Source organism: Physeter macrocephalus, chromosome 6 (assembly GCF_002837175.3).
Source record: "Physeter macrocephalus isolate SW-GA chromosome 6, ASM283717v5, whole genome shotgun sequence".
NCBI lineage: Eukaryota > Metazoa > Chordata > Mammalia > Artiodactyla > Physeteridae > Physeter > Physeter macrocephalus.
In genome coordinates this window covers 96,502,764-96,519,174 of record NC_041219.1, presented here as the reverse complement: position 1 = coordinate 96,519,174, position 16,411 = coordinate 96,502,764, and positions in this window count along the sequence as shown.

Genomic DNA, 16,411 nt, shown 5'->3' with positions numbered 1-16,411 from the left:
CGCGGGACCCTCCCAGACCGGGGCGCGAACCCGGCTCCCCTGCATCGGCAGGCGGACGCGCAACCGCTGTGCCACCAGGGAAGGCCTAACCAGTTTTTAAACCAGTATTTTTCAACATATAATGATAACGCACAAGTGTGCTTTTGTAATGTTTCACAGCACCCTAAATCAAGCACATTAAAGTGCTTGGAAGAAACAGAACTTCTCAGAGAATGGAATGTTTGGGGAAAACATCCTCTCTAATTACATTAAAGAAACAAGCAGGAATATGGTGCTAACTTCATTATTTCTCCCCCAAAGAAATTGAACTTGTCTTCAGTTTTACTGGCAGACTTGATATGTGTGAGTTTATTCACCAGCTCATTGATGTGAGCAATTGCATTTACAGTAGACAAAACTAATGAATACAGGGAAGAGGTGACTGTTGAGAAGTAGTAAACAGGACTTTTTAGTCATTAAACCTGTATAGACTCTGTCAAGCTCCTTTCCCTGAATACCTCCAAGGACTTTTCATTTATTAAATCTGTCTGATCCTGATGCAAGAAGAATAATGGCATCACCACCTCCTTTTTGGAGTTAGAAAAAGAAATACCTCTAACAGAAAAAAGGAAGACATCTCTTTACTAAATGAGCTAGGGACAGGAAAGAGTACAGAGCCTTGTTCCAAGGCTGTGGCCTCTGAACCTCAGACATCATCAGCTAGGTGACTTCAAGTAGGCCAATTACATGAGAGAAAGGAGAGGGATTTAGCTAACCATTCACCCAACTTTTGACTTTCTCAATTATCACATGTAACACCATATCTTCCTTTGTATCCCCCATATGTGACACATGAAAGGTACTCCACAGTTTTTTGCATTTTAACACTTTTATTGAGGCATACATGACATATTATAAGATTCACCTATTTAAAATATGCAGAATGATGTTTAGTAAATTTACAAAGTGACACACTATTATCACATTCCATATTAGAACATTTCTATCATCCCCAAAAGTTCCATCGTGTCCTTTTGTAGTCAGTTTCCTTTCCCTCCCCTAGTCCCAAGAAACACTGATCTGTTTTCTGTCACAGTTTTGCATTTTCTAGAAATTTCATATAAATTGAAGGATACACTATATAATATTTTACATCTGAATTTTTTCACCTAGTATGTTCTTTAGTTTCATTCATGTTTTTGCATGGAACTGTGTTTTGTTTTGTTTTTTTCATTTTTATTGTTGGGTAGTATTTGATTGTATGAATATGCCACATTGTGTTTATCCCTTCACCAGTTGGTGAACTGTGGACTGTTTTCACTTTTTGTCTATTATGAATGAAGTTCCAATGAACACTTGTATTACAAGTCTCAGGAACATATGTTATTTTTCTCCAAGATATGTACCAAGGAAGGAAATTACTAGGTCAAATGATAATCATATGTTTAGCATTTTATGGAACTGCCAGATTGTTTTCCAAAGTAACTGTACCATTTTGCACTACCACAAGCCATGTATGAGGGTTCTGGTTTCTACACATTTTCTCCAACATTTAGTATTTTCAATGTTTTTTATTATAATTAATTTAGTGGGTATATATTTAGCTGTATCTCACTGTGTGTGTGTTTTATTGGTAGCTCTCTGGACATATAATTAAGATACGATAAACTGAGTATGTTTAAAGTATATAATTTGTTAAGTTTTGACATATGTATACAACCATGAAGTAATCACCACAATCAAGATAACAAAGATATCCATCACCAACAAGAGTTTAATTTTGCCTCTGGGTAATTCCTCCATCCCACATTGCCATCTCTACTCCATGCCCAGGAAACCACCGATCTGCTTTCTGTTACTGTGAGTTAGTTGCGTTTTCTAGAATTTTATATAAAAAAATTAATTCATACAATACACATTCTTTTTTATCTGGCTAATTTCACTCAGCATAATTATTTTGAGATTAATCTATGTTATTGAGTCTCTCATAATTCAGTCTTCTTTATTACTGAATAACAGTGCATTGTAGGGACTATGGTTTACCAGTTTACAAGTTGAAAAGCATTTAGGGTTATTTTTTTCCCCAATTTTTGGCTATTACAAATAAAGCTTCAATGAGCATTAATGTCTAAGACTTTGTATGTTCATATGTTTGCATTTCTCAAGAGTAAACACGTAGGTGTTGAATGGCTGGAACATAGGTAAGTGTATGTTTAACTCTTTAAGAAACTGCCAAATTGCCTCCCCAAATGGCTATATTTTATGTTCTCACCCAAGGTATTAGAATTCTAGTAACTCCATTCTTACCAACACTTGGTATAATCAATCTTTTCAATTTAAGGCATTCCTGTAAGTGTGCATTGGTATATCACTGTGGTTCTATTCACATTTCCTAATGACTAATGATGTTGAACATCTTTTCATGTCCCTTTATGAAAAATACTTGCAAACCAATATCTGAAGGAATTATAAAAAGAATTCTCAAAACCCAATAATAAGGAAACAATCCAATAAAAAGTAGGCAAAATATTTGAACAGACTCTTAGCCAAAGAAGGTATACAGAGAGCAAATAAGCATATGATCTGAGCTCACTTAGATAATCTCCTCACCTCAAAATCCTCAAATTAATCCCAACTGCAAAGTCCTTTTTGCCATGTAAGGTAACATATTTCCAGGTTCTGGGGACTAAGACATGTACATATTTTGGGAGGCTGTTATTCTAACACAAGTGGCATCCCATACATTTTGGTATGTTATATTTTAATTTTAATTCTATTCTAAATACTTTCTTATTTCCTTTTTGAAGTCTTCTTTGACCTACAGGTTATTTAAAAGTATGCAATTATGTTCCAAATATTTATAAATTGTATAATATCTTTCTGTTATTGATTTATATTTAATTACCTGTCATTAATAACATTCTTTATATGATCTAATCCTAAAATTTTTGAGACTTGTTTTGTGACCCAGAATTTGGTCTGTCTGTAAATGTTCTAAGTGCGCTTGAAAAGAATGTGTATTCTGTTGTTGTTGGGTTCAGTGTCCTATAAATTAGGTCAAGTTGATTGACAGTGTTTGATATTCTTACTGATTTTCTGTCCACTTATTTGATCAACTATTGCTATTGGGTGTTGAAATCTCCAACTGTAAATGTAAACTTGTCTATTTTTCCTTGCAATTTTTATATCAAGTATTCTGAAGCTCTGTTATTAGGTACATAATATATTTGTATGCTCTTAATTAACTGGTCCTTTTATAATCTTCAAGGACACTTTTTATCTTTTATAATATATTTGTCTTAAAATCTATTTCATCTGATAGTGATATAACCACACTGGCTTTCTTTTGCTTCACGTTAGAATGGCATATCTTTTTTTCATTTTTTTACTTTAACCTATTTACATCGTTATACTAAAGTATATTTCTTATAAGCAGCATATAGTTGAATATTCTGTTTTATCCAACATTACATTCACTGCCTTTTTATTGGAATATTTAGACCATTTACATTCCATTTTATTATTGATATTGCTGTGCTTAGATCTGTCATCTTGATATTTGTCTTTCATTTGTCCCATCTTTCCTTTGTTCCCTTCTCCTCTTTAATTGCTTTTCTTTTGGATCAAGTAATTTTTATAATTCCATTTTATCTCTTTTGGTGGTATATTAGCTAGAATTCTTGTGTTAACATTAATGATTACTTCAGGATTTATAATACATTCTTAACTTATTAAAATCTATTGTCATGTGATATTATATTACTTTACATTTTGGTATAAGAACAATAAAACAGTATACTTATGTTTTCCCTCCTTGTTTTTGTGCAATCGTTGTCATATATTTTACTTTTACGTATGCTATAAATATTATAGTAAGTATACTATTGCTATTTTGGTTTTAAACTATAGATTATCTATTAAAGAGATTCTTTGTGTAGATCCATCTTTTTGACTAATTATATTTTTCTTCTGCTTAAAGGACTTCCATTAACATTTCTGGAAGTGAATGTCTGCTGTTGAATTCTTTCAGCTTCTGTATATCTGAAAAGGTCTTTATTTCACCTTCATTTTTTTTTTTTTTTTTTTTTTTGTGGTATGCTGGCCCCTCACTGCTGGCCTCTCACTGTTGTGGCCTCTCCCGTTGCGGAGCACAGGCTCCGGACGCGCAGGCTCAGCGGCCATGGCTCACGGGCCCAGCCGCTCTGCGACATGTGGGATCTTCCCGGACCGGGACACGAACTCGTGTCCCCTGCATCAGCAGGCGGACTCTCAACCACTGAGCCACCAGGGAAGCCCTCACCTTCATTTTTAAAACATATTTATTGAGGTATAATATACATAGTATAAAGTTCACCCTTTGTAAGTATACAAGTCAATATATTTATAATTTAGTACATTTATAAAATTGTGTAAACATTCTAAAATCAAGTTTTGAACATTGCCATCATCCAAAAAATTCTATCATTCCTTTTTTCAGTTAATCCCTGCTCCAGGTCTCAGCCCCAGGCAACCACGAATTTTTTTCTGTCTATAAATTTGCCCCTTCTAAGCATTTCATATAACTGGGATTCTACAATACGGTCTTTTGTATTTGCCTTCTCTGAAGTAATATAATGTTTTCCTGGCTCATCCATACTGTAGTAAGTATAAGTAGTTCATAATTTTTATTGTTAAATAGTACTTCATTATATGGATATACCACATTTCATTTTTCCTTTCACCAGTTGATGAGCATTTGGGTTGTTTACAGTTTTTGGTGATGATGAAGAATGTTTCTATGGACATTTGTGCATGTGCCTTTGTGTTGACATATGTGTTATTCCTCTTATGAGTGACTACCTTCATTTTTGAAAGAGATTTTTACTGGGTGAAGAATTCTAATTTGACAGGTTTTTTTTCTTTCATTATTTTAATGATATTGCACCACTGTCTTCTAACTTGTATTCTTTCACATGAAAAAATCTGCTGTCATCCTTATTTTTGTTTCTCTCTACATAAAGTGTTCTTTTTTCCCTCTGGCTCCTTCTTAGGTTTTCTATTTGTCACTGGTGTCAAGCAATTTGATTTTGAAGTGTCAGTGTAGTTTTCTTCATGTTTCCTTGTGTTTCATGTCTGATAAACTTCCTCAATCTGTCAGTTTATACTTTTCATTAAATTTGGAAATTTGGGGCTATTATTTCTTCAAATGTTTTTGTTTTCATCCACATCTCTCTCTCATCCCCATCAGTTCTGCTTCTCAACAGTCCTAATCTCCACTACTTTCATTCCTCCTCATTTTCAGGTACAGCCTTCCACTAACTGTCCCCTCATCACAGACACTTACACCTACCAGATGGTGGTTTGTTCCCTTTCTTCACACTCCCTACACTGCGCATTGCATTGATGTTGAGTGCAATAAACATTTCAGCTGTTCAAAAACTGTTCTAAAATGTATGACATAGTTAGCTTTGTTAATCATTGTTAACCATGCTGGTTGTCATGAGAGACTGAGCCTTGGTTAACCAGAATGACTTCTCCAAATGATAATAAGTGACACATTTTTAAAAAGAAGTACCTTAAGAGAGTACTAAACACAGCGGAATGAGTAACTCTGGGCATGGAGGTGTGTAGGATTTTCTTAAGAAAGCATCATGGAAGAGGTGATGTTTGAATTGCATCATGAAGGAAGAGTAAGAGTTTGTCAGACAAATAAAAAGGGAAATAACATTCTAGGTAGAGAAAACACTGCATTCAAGACTCAAAAAGGGACAGAACTTTGGGCTTCCCTGGTGGCGCAGTGGTTGAGAATCCACCTGCCGATGCAGGGGACGCGGGTTCGTGCCTCTTCCAGGAAGATCCCACATGCCGCGGAGCCGCTAGGCTCGTGAGCCATGGCCACTGAGCCTGCGCGTCTGGAGCCTGTGCTCTGAAACGGGAGAGGCCACAACAGTGAGAGGCCCATGTACTGCCAAAAAAAAAAAAAAAGGGGGGGGAAAGAACTAAATATCTTTTGTGTACAGTGAAAAGTTAAAAAATTCTGTAACATGTGGAGAGGTTATAAGGGCAAGTTGTTGAAGGACTATTCCAAAGATAACAGTCCTATTAAATCCTTTTAGAAAGTTTGTTCAGTAAATGGTGTGCTACAAATATTAAAACAAACAAACAAACAAAAATAAACACTGTTGGCTTTGTTTTTTGCATCTGGAATTTCTCTAATTGTCTACCACAGATAATTGTTCGAGGACCAGGAAAGCCCAGTCTTTCCCTAGCTCCCTCTCTGACTGTCCTTAGTATAGACAATTTTAATGGACTGATGACTCAACCTCCACACTGATCTCCCTCCAGAACTTGACTTTTATATATGCCTTCTGGTTCTATTGACCATGATCTCTGGAGAGAACTTTATGTCCTCCTCTTCCCACCCCCATCTCCCCCCACCACCCCCCCGCCACACACACACACACACCCTGCCTTGGGTTACATAGCAGTTACCTGCTGTGTCTCCACTCCCCCAGTCTTCCTCATCAGACACTGGGATCAGGCAATTAGCAAAACAAAGTCAAAGAGTGGTTTCAAGCAAAGAAAAAATGTGTTAGAGTCACCAAGAGTATTAATATTGGCCTTTTCCCCCTTATTAAATATAAAAGCAACAGTCATTAAAATATTAGAGTTCAAAGAAAGCCAAGTAATGAAACTTCAACAAATTTTCTCAAGTGATAAGCCTATGAATGGCAAGTTTTTACAGATTAATTATGGGTATAAGAACACACTCAAACACAATAAAAATAGTAAACTGTACAGGTTTTTTTCAGAATTAAATATTTGTCCAATATCCCTTTTCTCCACTGCCATGAATTTCATTAACCAAAATAACATAAGAAGCCAGGAAAAGAGACAGAGAAGGAAGAGTGTGGTATAAGATAACAAACATGAGTACTCATTATTGGACTGTAATGCAAAGTAATATTAAAATGTAAATCCCCATAGCATGAATTTAGAGAGATTTGCATGATATCAATGTCATTTGTTATTAGTTTTTCTGCACTTAGAGATAAACGTAGCCAAGAAAATCTCCATTTTCCTGGCTGCAAATTTTCTGACTATGATGTAATATTAAGCTATTGAACTGAAGAGTGTTGTCTGCTTTAACTACTAGTTTTGAATATAACATAAGTAATCAGCATGAAATAGTATTCTTAGACCCCTCATTGTAATCAGCATGTCATTTTTACAATATTGTGGTACCCAAATAGAGTCTCCTCATTCTTAATTTTTGAATAAGTGTTTAAGGCATAAATTATAATAATTTCCAAACACATGAAGGACAACTTTGTAAGAGTGCATCTTTCTCCTAAAAATGATAAGAAATTCACTAATGAGTCCATTAGACAGAGTCCATTAAAGGTGACAAGACAAAGATCTCTTGGAGACCTCATCAAGCGGAGACAATATGCAGGATTAATTCAATGTCCATTCAGCTTTCTGCACTCAGACGGGAAACGAGATTTGAGTGACAACTTTATTTAGCAAGTCAAAGACTGCTGAAAATTTTATGAAATGGTGCAATTCACATGCAAAACAGGGCAGAGTTTTATTAGGAGAGTTTGATATGATACTGTGAAAAATGTGAATAATTCTCATTAGATATAAGTTAATAAAAGTCATGAAATATAAATTAGTTTCAGGCTTGACTTGCATAAAGTTGAATTTGTGTTTGTGATAGTGGTGTTATCACTGTACGTTTATTAAATGGGATCTCAGTTATTGTTCTGTCTCCTTTTATACCAACTCATTTGAAATCATAATGGTTCCTATTAGTTAAGCTTCATTTAAAACTATCATTGATTGTTTAAACATCCATCCTTAGAAATTTATTTATAATTGCCATTTTTGGTTCTCAGAGATTTTGCTTCATTCAAGAACAAATTTTTAAATTAAGAAAATGTCTTATATACACAGATATACAAAGCAATGGTCACTTATACTTCAACAACTGGAAGATTGAATTCTAAATTTTTAAGGGGTTAGTGGAAATATTCCCATCTGAAAAAGCATAAAGCTGTATGAACTAAAACCCACTGGGAACAATAATGCACATGTATAAATTTTATAATAAATATAAAACTTATTAAATTACATTGTTATATTACATATTATTATAAAAGAAGCTAAATTTTAAACAAAGAATACGGAGACAAAGCTTAACTTTATTCTATTGTATTCTATTGTAATCATGATAACACAACTCAATGTTCACAGAATTGTAAACATAAAACATTCACTAAATAGTTTACATTTTTTAATATCGTAACAATATATAAATTCAACAGATATTTGTGTATGTTTAAGGATGTTTTGAGAAAATAACCATTTCTAAATTGTTAATACATTAACCAAAATAGCACTATTAAAAAAAAAACAACAAGATGTGGCTGGTAAATTCAGTTTATGCTGATTTCTGTTATTTCAAACAATGAAATTCTTAGTGTTAGGTCCATTTTTGGGGTATTTTAAGGGTATTAATATACCACTATGTCCCCGGACAGAAGCCAAGATACATAAGCCTGAAAATTCAAATGAGATCACTTTCACAATAGTACTCCAATCATGGAGTCTCTGGCCCCCCACCACCTCTTTAACCATCAAAAAGTTGGCATCAGGCTAGTTGTCTGATTAATGTCCCACAGCACAGATGTGTTCGTTTCCTGTGATATCATTTTACTGGTTCCTCTGAGCCCTATGTCTTCTGTAGATAGGTAGTAAATTCAAGTTAAATATGTTTGGCAAGAATATTTTCTAAGGGATGCAGTGTACTTTGTATTACATCACATCAGGAGGCCCCTGATGTTTGGTTTTCCCACTAGTGCTGTAAGTTTGATCACTGGATTAAGATGGTGACACTAAGATCTCTCTGTTATCAAGATAAGTTTTTCCATTTGTGGTTAGCAAACAATCAATAGGGTGATACTTAGGCATCATATGAAGTCTTTTGCCTAATGGTTTAGCATCAAGTGATAATACTTGCTTGAATCAAATATTATGTTAGGGGTTAAAAATGATTTGTTTAATTGCATCATTCCTTCTGCATTTAAGTTGGCCTTCTGCTATGAAGTTCTTGAGAGAACTTCAACATGAGTTATTTGCTTACCCTGAACTATAGTCCTAGCAAAAAGGTAAGATAAATATTTGATTCTCTCTTTTTAATTACCAACTTCTAAAGTAAGGAGTTCATTTAATAGTACTTGCCAATGGTGACAAATGAGAGTTTAGTGTTCTGTTTTATTGTAGTTGTTAAATATCAATATAAATTCATGATTTTGATATATTCAATGACTTTCAATTAATTGCATTATTTATGATGATCAAATTTGGTAAGTTGGCGTCCTTTCAAATTGGTTCCCATATCCATTTGATATGATTTCTTTGATTACTTTTTACTTTCTGGCACAAAATATCTCAAACCTGGAAATAGCTATTTTTCCAAGAATTTTTTTCTATGTAAAGTGTTTAGAAATCATGGTTTGTGGCTTCCCTGGTGGCGCAGTGGTTGAGAGTCCGCCTGCCAATGCAGGGAACACGGGTTCGTGCCCCGGTCCGGGAAGATCACATGTCGCGGAGCGGCTGGTCCCGTGAGCCATGGACGCTGAGCCTGCGCGTCCGGAGCCTGTGCTCCGCAACGGGAGAGATTTGGACACCAAGAGTTTCTTTGCTCTTGGGGTATCAGTGATTCTAAGCTTTCTCGGTGGACAGAGTTAGAAAAAATATACATTCTAATATCATGAGTTCATATGGATAGTTCCCATTCAAATGTAACATTTCAGAGTTTTACTTCATTTCTTGGATTCTGTACTTATATTTCTTTTCTCTTATACTTAAAATTTGTTTCCTACTAACCTTAGTATTCATTCTTGCTCTATCCTACAATATTAACAAAAATAAATTCTAAATAACGGTACCAGTATTATCAATACTAATGGTGAAACTACTGGCTGTAGTTTAATATGTTTCAGAGTTGTTTTTGGTCCTTAGAATATATACCAGTAAATGTATTCAGAGTCTAAAGCCATTAGAAATACTTTTCTTTGTGTGTGGTTGTTTCCAACGTGGCATAGAGTTAAATTCGTTCTCACTCAGAAGGCTTCCTTTAGTTACAGCTTTGCAGTGCTTCATTAAAGGCACATACCATGGTTGACTCAACCATCCCCCTATGAATGTCCCTTTGTGTTGTTTCCAATCTTTTGTTATTACAGTTTGCCTTTAATTCAAATCTCACTACGCACCTCTGATACTATGACCTCTATTTAAATATGAAACTGAGGTTCAGAGAAATTGAGTACTTTTCCCAAGTTTGGATAGCTGTCTGAAACCAAAATCTTGCTGCTCATTTCCAAGTACAGTGCCCCTCAGGCATCCCCATCACCCTAATTGTTAACCGTTTTCTGTGCTTCATTATTTCCAGGCATCTCTGTGAAAATGAACAAACAAATGAACAAAAGAAAAAAAGCAAGTCTCCACAGGCACATTTGGATCCAAATGAATATGTGAAGAAGGCCTGGGCGGGAGGGGTATTATCTAACACCTACGGCTAGAACTAGCTCAATACCACCCCTACCCAGCCACCTCCTAAGGCATAGATAATTCACTATACACCCTCACTTTTGCTTAACCAAATGCCATATCTAATTGCCAGCAAAGTGGAGTGGAATGCACAAATCCTTTGTGACAGTGGATACTGATCCTATCTCCTTTGTATCAGTATACAGAGTTACATTGAAATAATACAGTTTTATTAAAATTTCTCCCTATTCAACATTATGAGATCCACTGATAAAATACCTGATATGAGTCTAGGTATAATATATGAAGAAACAGTACATGATTAAGAATTTGTTTTAGAAATCCTAACGAATTTCCTGACCATAGACTGTTTTCACATGACAGAAATTAGCCACAACTTCAAAATGGCCACTAAGATGTCATTGTTTCAAAAATAGCAGAAGCCCACACACTCTACAGGAGTGGCTTGATTTCCTGTAAGGGTGAGTGTCAGAGATTCAAGGGAAAGATTCTGCAGGCCCTTTTCCACTGATGCTTTGTGGTAGAAGTAGGGGGAGGTAGTGAACTGATTGTTCCTTTGCATATAGAAAAAAAAATAGAAACTCCTCTTGGTTTGAATTTATATTTCATTTTCATCAAGCTTACTTTGTCCTAGAAGGTAGTGTATTACAAAGTTTCACCTCTGGGATTCATGATAGCAATCCATCTCTTTCCCACATCTAAAGCTAGAATTGGCAGTATGCTCCTTATTCTGTGAACTACTTTTAAATGACATGCAGGAGAAGAAAGACACTGTAGTTAAATATATAAAAATAAATTTTTTTGGCTTACTGGAGTAGCAAACAAATATCTATGAGTAATGCCCCTATATCGCCAGCTAGCAGGGCACTTAATAAAACCCAAACAACTGTCACACACAGGTTATAAGGTCATTTCTCACATGTAAGATAAACTAGAAATCTATACAAAGGATAGAATCACGGAGAACGTTATGAAGTTTACTGGAAAATAAAAAACGAGTTTCACATGTTATTTCATTTCCCAAGGCCACTTTGATAAGCATACACACATACTGGCAATGCATGTTGGGCCCCAGTGCATGTTATGGACACAGAAACAAGCAAGTTCAAAATAGTAAATGTCATGTAGTAACAAATTAAATATTTGCCACAGGTGACAGGAAAGCAAATAAGTAAAATAAAGCTGTATTTTTTCTGGTTGCCAGCAATGTGGAGAAAGACATAAAGGTAAAATATAAAGACACTGTCCTTCAGGAAGGTAATGATAAGGTTTGTATTTATAACATTTCCATTTAAAATAGTCACAGAGGCTTGCACCTGTCCATGTTTGTTGAATGAATGAATGAACGAATGAAAATAAATGTTGTGGGAAGTGAGTTTATACTCACTTGTAAGGAGAAAAGGGAGTTAATGGACATTGTTTCAGAATGGTTTAAGAAGCAACAGATTTCCAGATAAAATCTAAGACTAAAGAAACCGTTAGTTTTCAACACTTTCCAATACTGTGCACACATGCACAACAAAAATTCTAACCTAGTGGTGTTTAAACTTCTGTTACACTAAGATTCCCCTGGGGCATTTAACCAAAATGGAGATTCTGATTCAGGCCCAGGAATTCACATTAAATGCAGCCCATGTGATTCTGAGACAACGTGGCTCAGAGACAGTACTTTGAGAAACACTGTTCTATACCAAGTGGCAGGCCTGAGGAGAGGTTTGGGTTTCGCCTCTCTCCTCTGTGGGTTTTCTTTGATAGCAGTTTTTATTTTGTTTGTTTTTATTGTCCACACCACACCTCACTGTCCAATACCATACAGGCTTCTTATTGTGAAATAGTATTTCTTAAGCTCAGAGTTCATATTTGGAATGTATTTTAAATTAGAACCATTCCCACAAAAGCCAACATTTAAACAGAGAAAATTAGTGAATCAAGAGTTTTGATTCTGTGGTAATTAAATGGAATTTGTAGTGGAAAATGTAACACATAAAAATTGTTTTCTTTATATTAAAAATTAATTAAAAGTAATTAAAATATATATAAGGGTTGCCTGACAAAATACAGGATGGTCAGTTAATTTTGAATTTCAGATATACAATGAATACTTTTCTAGTATAAATATCATCCTGTGTTTTTCTTTGTTAAATATGGTAACTCTAATACTTCTCATGCACAACTATTGTTAAAAACTACTTCTCTGGGGGCCATAGAGTGAAGAGCATGAGTGATGTATCTTTGAATGGATCCCTGATATAACTGAGATCTGACTTCCACTCGAAGGAAACTTTACAAGATATTTCCCCTACCTTGGGAACTACCATTTATATCAAACGTCTGAGAAGTTTCTGCAAAGACTATTTTACTCAATCAATAGAATTCTCTACCAGCAAGATCCTCTTAATACCCCACAGACCTTTTTAATGAAAGTGTGTAGAGGGCAGTTCAATGCACATTCATTTTTAAGTGTATATAATTATCTAATAACAATGTTGTATACATTAGGCTTTCTCTTCTTTCCCATGGAAAATCCATTTGTGCCTTCCTGTTTTAAACATTCTTAAGTTCTGAGTTTTGTGTGTGTGTCTCTGTTTTCCTCAAGGCATCCTAATTTACTTCTTCACAACAACAAGCTTTTTTTTTCAATTCAGCATTATTGACATTTTGGGTCAGATAATTCTTTTTTGTTGGGGGCTGTTTTGTGTATTGTAGGATGTTTAGCAGCATCTCTGGCTTCTACCACTAGGCAACATTTTGAGTATTAGCCCATCAATAACTTTCCACATTTACTTTATTGCAGAAAACAATACCAAAATGCATCTGCAATTGTTTCCAAGGTATTTTTCTTTAAGCAAGATAGAATTTGTTTTAAATATGAGGGCAAAAAATCCTTCTCAGTATTTATATTGTCTTTCAGTATGTTGCAATTATCTAGACCACTCTAAATTTAGAAGTGTTTTTCACTTAACAATTAATCTTTATTCTGTCTTTCTGAAACATTCAACTTAATTTTCATAGAAATACCTCTCTTTGACACTCATATTTTGCTGTTTTAAATAATATGAAGTTGAACATTAATTATATAATACATATAAATTTCAAATGGCATGAATGAGTGTGGGGAGAGCACAGTTGACTCTTGGTAAGAATACGATAAATACACTTTAAATAAAACTGTGCAACTGGCAGGAGATCCTCTAACACTAGCAGGACCCTAACTGCAAACTAAGAAAATAGACTAGTGCATTTCAGGAGGTTTCTGACCATAAAGATTGAAAGATAAATCCTCAGGTATAAGAATGAGTGAACTCTATAATGTTAAAATGGGTTGATGTTTGGACTGTACATTGCTGTATTATAAAGAGGAAGGAGGAGACCTTCATGATGGTGGAAGAGTAAGACATGGAGATCAACTTCCTCTGCACAAATACATCAGAAATACATCTACATGTGGAACAACTCCTACAGAACACCTAATGAACGCTGGCGGAAGACCTGAGACTTCCCAAAAGGCAAGAAACTCCCCACGTACCAGGCCGTGTAGCTGACACGGCCTTGGTGCTCCAGCTGGGTGTCAGGCCTCTGCCTCTGAGGTGGGAGAGCCAAGTTCAGGACATTGGTTCACCAGAGATTCCCCCCCACACACACAGCTCCACATAATATCAAACAGTGAAAACTCTCCCGGAGATCTTCATTTCAATGCTAAGACCCATCTCCTCTCAACAACCAGCAAGCTACAGGGCTAGACACCCTATGCCAAGCAGCGAGCAAGATAGGAACACAACCACACCCATTAGCAGAGAGGATGACTAAAATCATAATAAGGTAACAGACACCCCAAAAAACAAGACCAGACGCAGTCCTCCACACCAGAGAGACAAAATCCAGCCTCATCCACCAGAACACAGGCACTAGTCCCCTCCACCAAGAAGCCTACACAACCCACTGAACCAAACTTAGCCACTAGGGGCAGACAATACAAGAAACGTTTAACAAGGACCTAGAAGAAATAAAGAGCAAACAAACGATGAACAACATAATAAACGAAATTAAATATTATAGAAGGAATCAATAGCAGAATAACTGAGGGAGAAGAACGGATAAGTGACCTGGAAGATAAAATAGTGGAAATAACTACTGCAGAGCAGAATAAAGAAAAAAGAATGAAAAGAATTGAAGACAGTCTCAGAGACCTCTGGGACAACATTAAATGCAACAACATTCGAAATATAGGGATCCCAGAAGAAGAAGAGAAAAAGAAAGGGACTGAGAAAACATTTGAAGAGATTACAGTTGAAAACACACCTAATATGGGAAAGGAAATAGTCAATCAAGTCCAGGAAGTGCAGAGAGTCCCATACAGGATAAATCCAAGGAAATACATGTCAAGACACATATTAATCAAACTCTCAAAAACTGAATTCAAAAAAAAAATATTGAAAGCAAGAAGGGAAAAACAACAAATAACATACAAGGGAATCCACATAAGGTTAACAGCTGATCTTTAAGCAGAAACTCTGCAAGCCCGAAGGGAGAGGCAAGACATATTTAAAGTGATGAAAGGGAAAAAACTACAACCAAGATTACGGTACCCAGCAAGGATCTCATTCAGATTCGATGGAGAAATTAAAAACTTTACAGACAAGCAAAAGCTAAGAGAATTCAGCACCACAAAACCAGCTTTACAACAAATGCTAAAGGAACTTCTCTAGGCAGGAAGCACAAGAGGAGGAAAAGATCTACAATAACAAACCCAAAACAATTAAGAAAATGTTAATAGCAACATACATATCAACAATTACCTTAAATGTAAATGGATTAAATGCTCCCACCGAAAGACATAGACTAGCTGTATGGATACAAAAACAAGACCCGTATATATGCTGTCCACAAGAGACCCACTTCAAACCTAGGGACACATACAGACTGAAAGTGAGGGGATGGAAAAAGATATTCCATGCAAATGGAAATCAAAAGAAAGCTGGAGTAACAATTCTCATATCAGACAAAATAGGTTTTAAAATAAAGACTATTACAAGAGACAAAGAAGGACACTACATAATGATCAAGGGATCAATCCAAGAGGAAGATATAACAATTGTAAATATGTATGACCCCAACATAATACATAAGGACCTCAATACATAAGGCCAATGCTAACAGCCATAAAAGGGAAAATCAACAGTAACACAATCGTAGAAGCAAACTTTAACCTGACTTTCACCAATGGACAAATCATCCAAAATGATACTAAATAAGGAAACACAAGCTTTAACTGATACATTAAACAAGGTGGACTTAATTGATATTTATAGGACATTGCATCCAAAAACAACAGAATACACTTTCTTCTCAAGAGCTCATGCAACATTCTCCAGGATAGATCATACTTGGGTCACAAATCAAGCATTGGTAAATTTAAGAAAATTGAAATCAGATCAAGTATCTTTTCCAACCACAATGCTATGAGGCTAGATATCAATTACAGGAAAAAATCTGTAAAAAATACAAACACATGGAGGCTAAACAATACACTACTAAATAACCAAGAGGTCACTGAAGATATCAAAGAGGAAATCAAAAAATACTTAGAAAAAAATGACAATGAAAACATGATGACCCAAAACCTATGGGATTCATCAAAAGCAGTTCTAAGAGGCAAGTTTATAGCAATACAATCCTACTTAAAGAAACAAGAAACATCTCAAATAAACAACCTAAACTTACACCTAAAGCAATTAAAGAAAGAAGAACAAAAAAAACCCAAAGTTAGCAGAAGGAAATAAATCATAAAGAAAAGATCAGAAATAAATGAAAAAGAAGTGAAGGAAACAATAGCAAAGATCAATAAAACTGGGCTTCCCTGGTGGCGCAGTGGTTG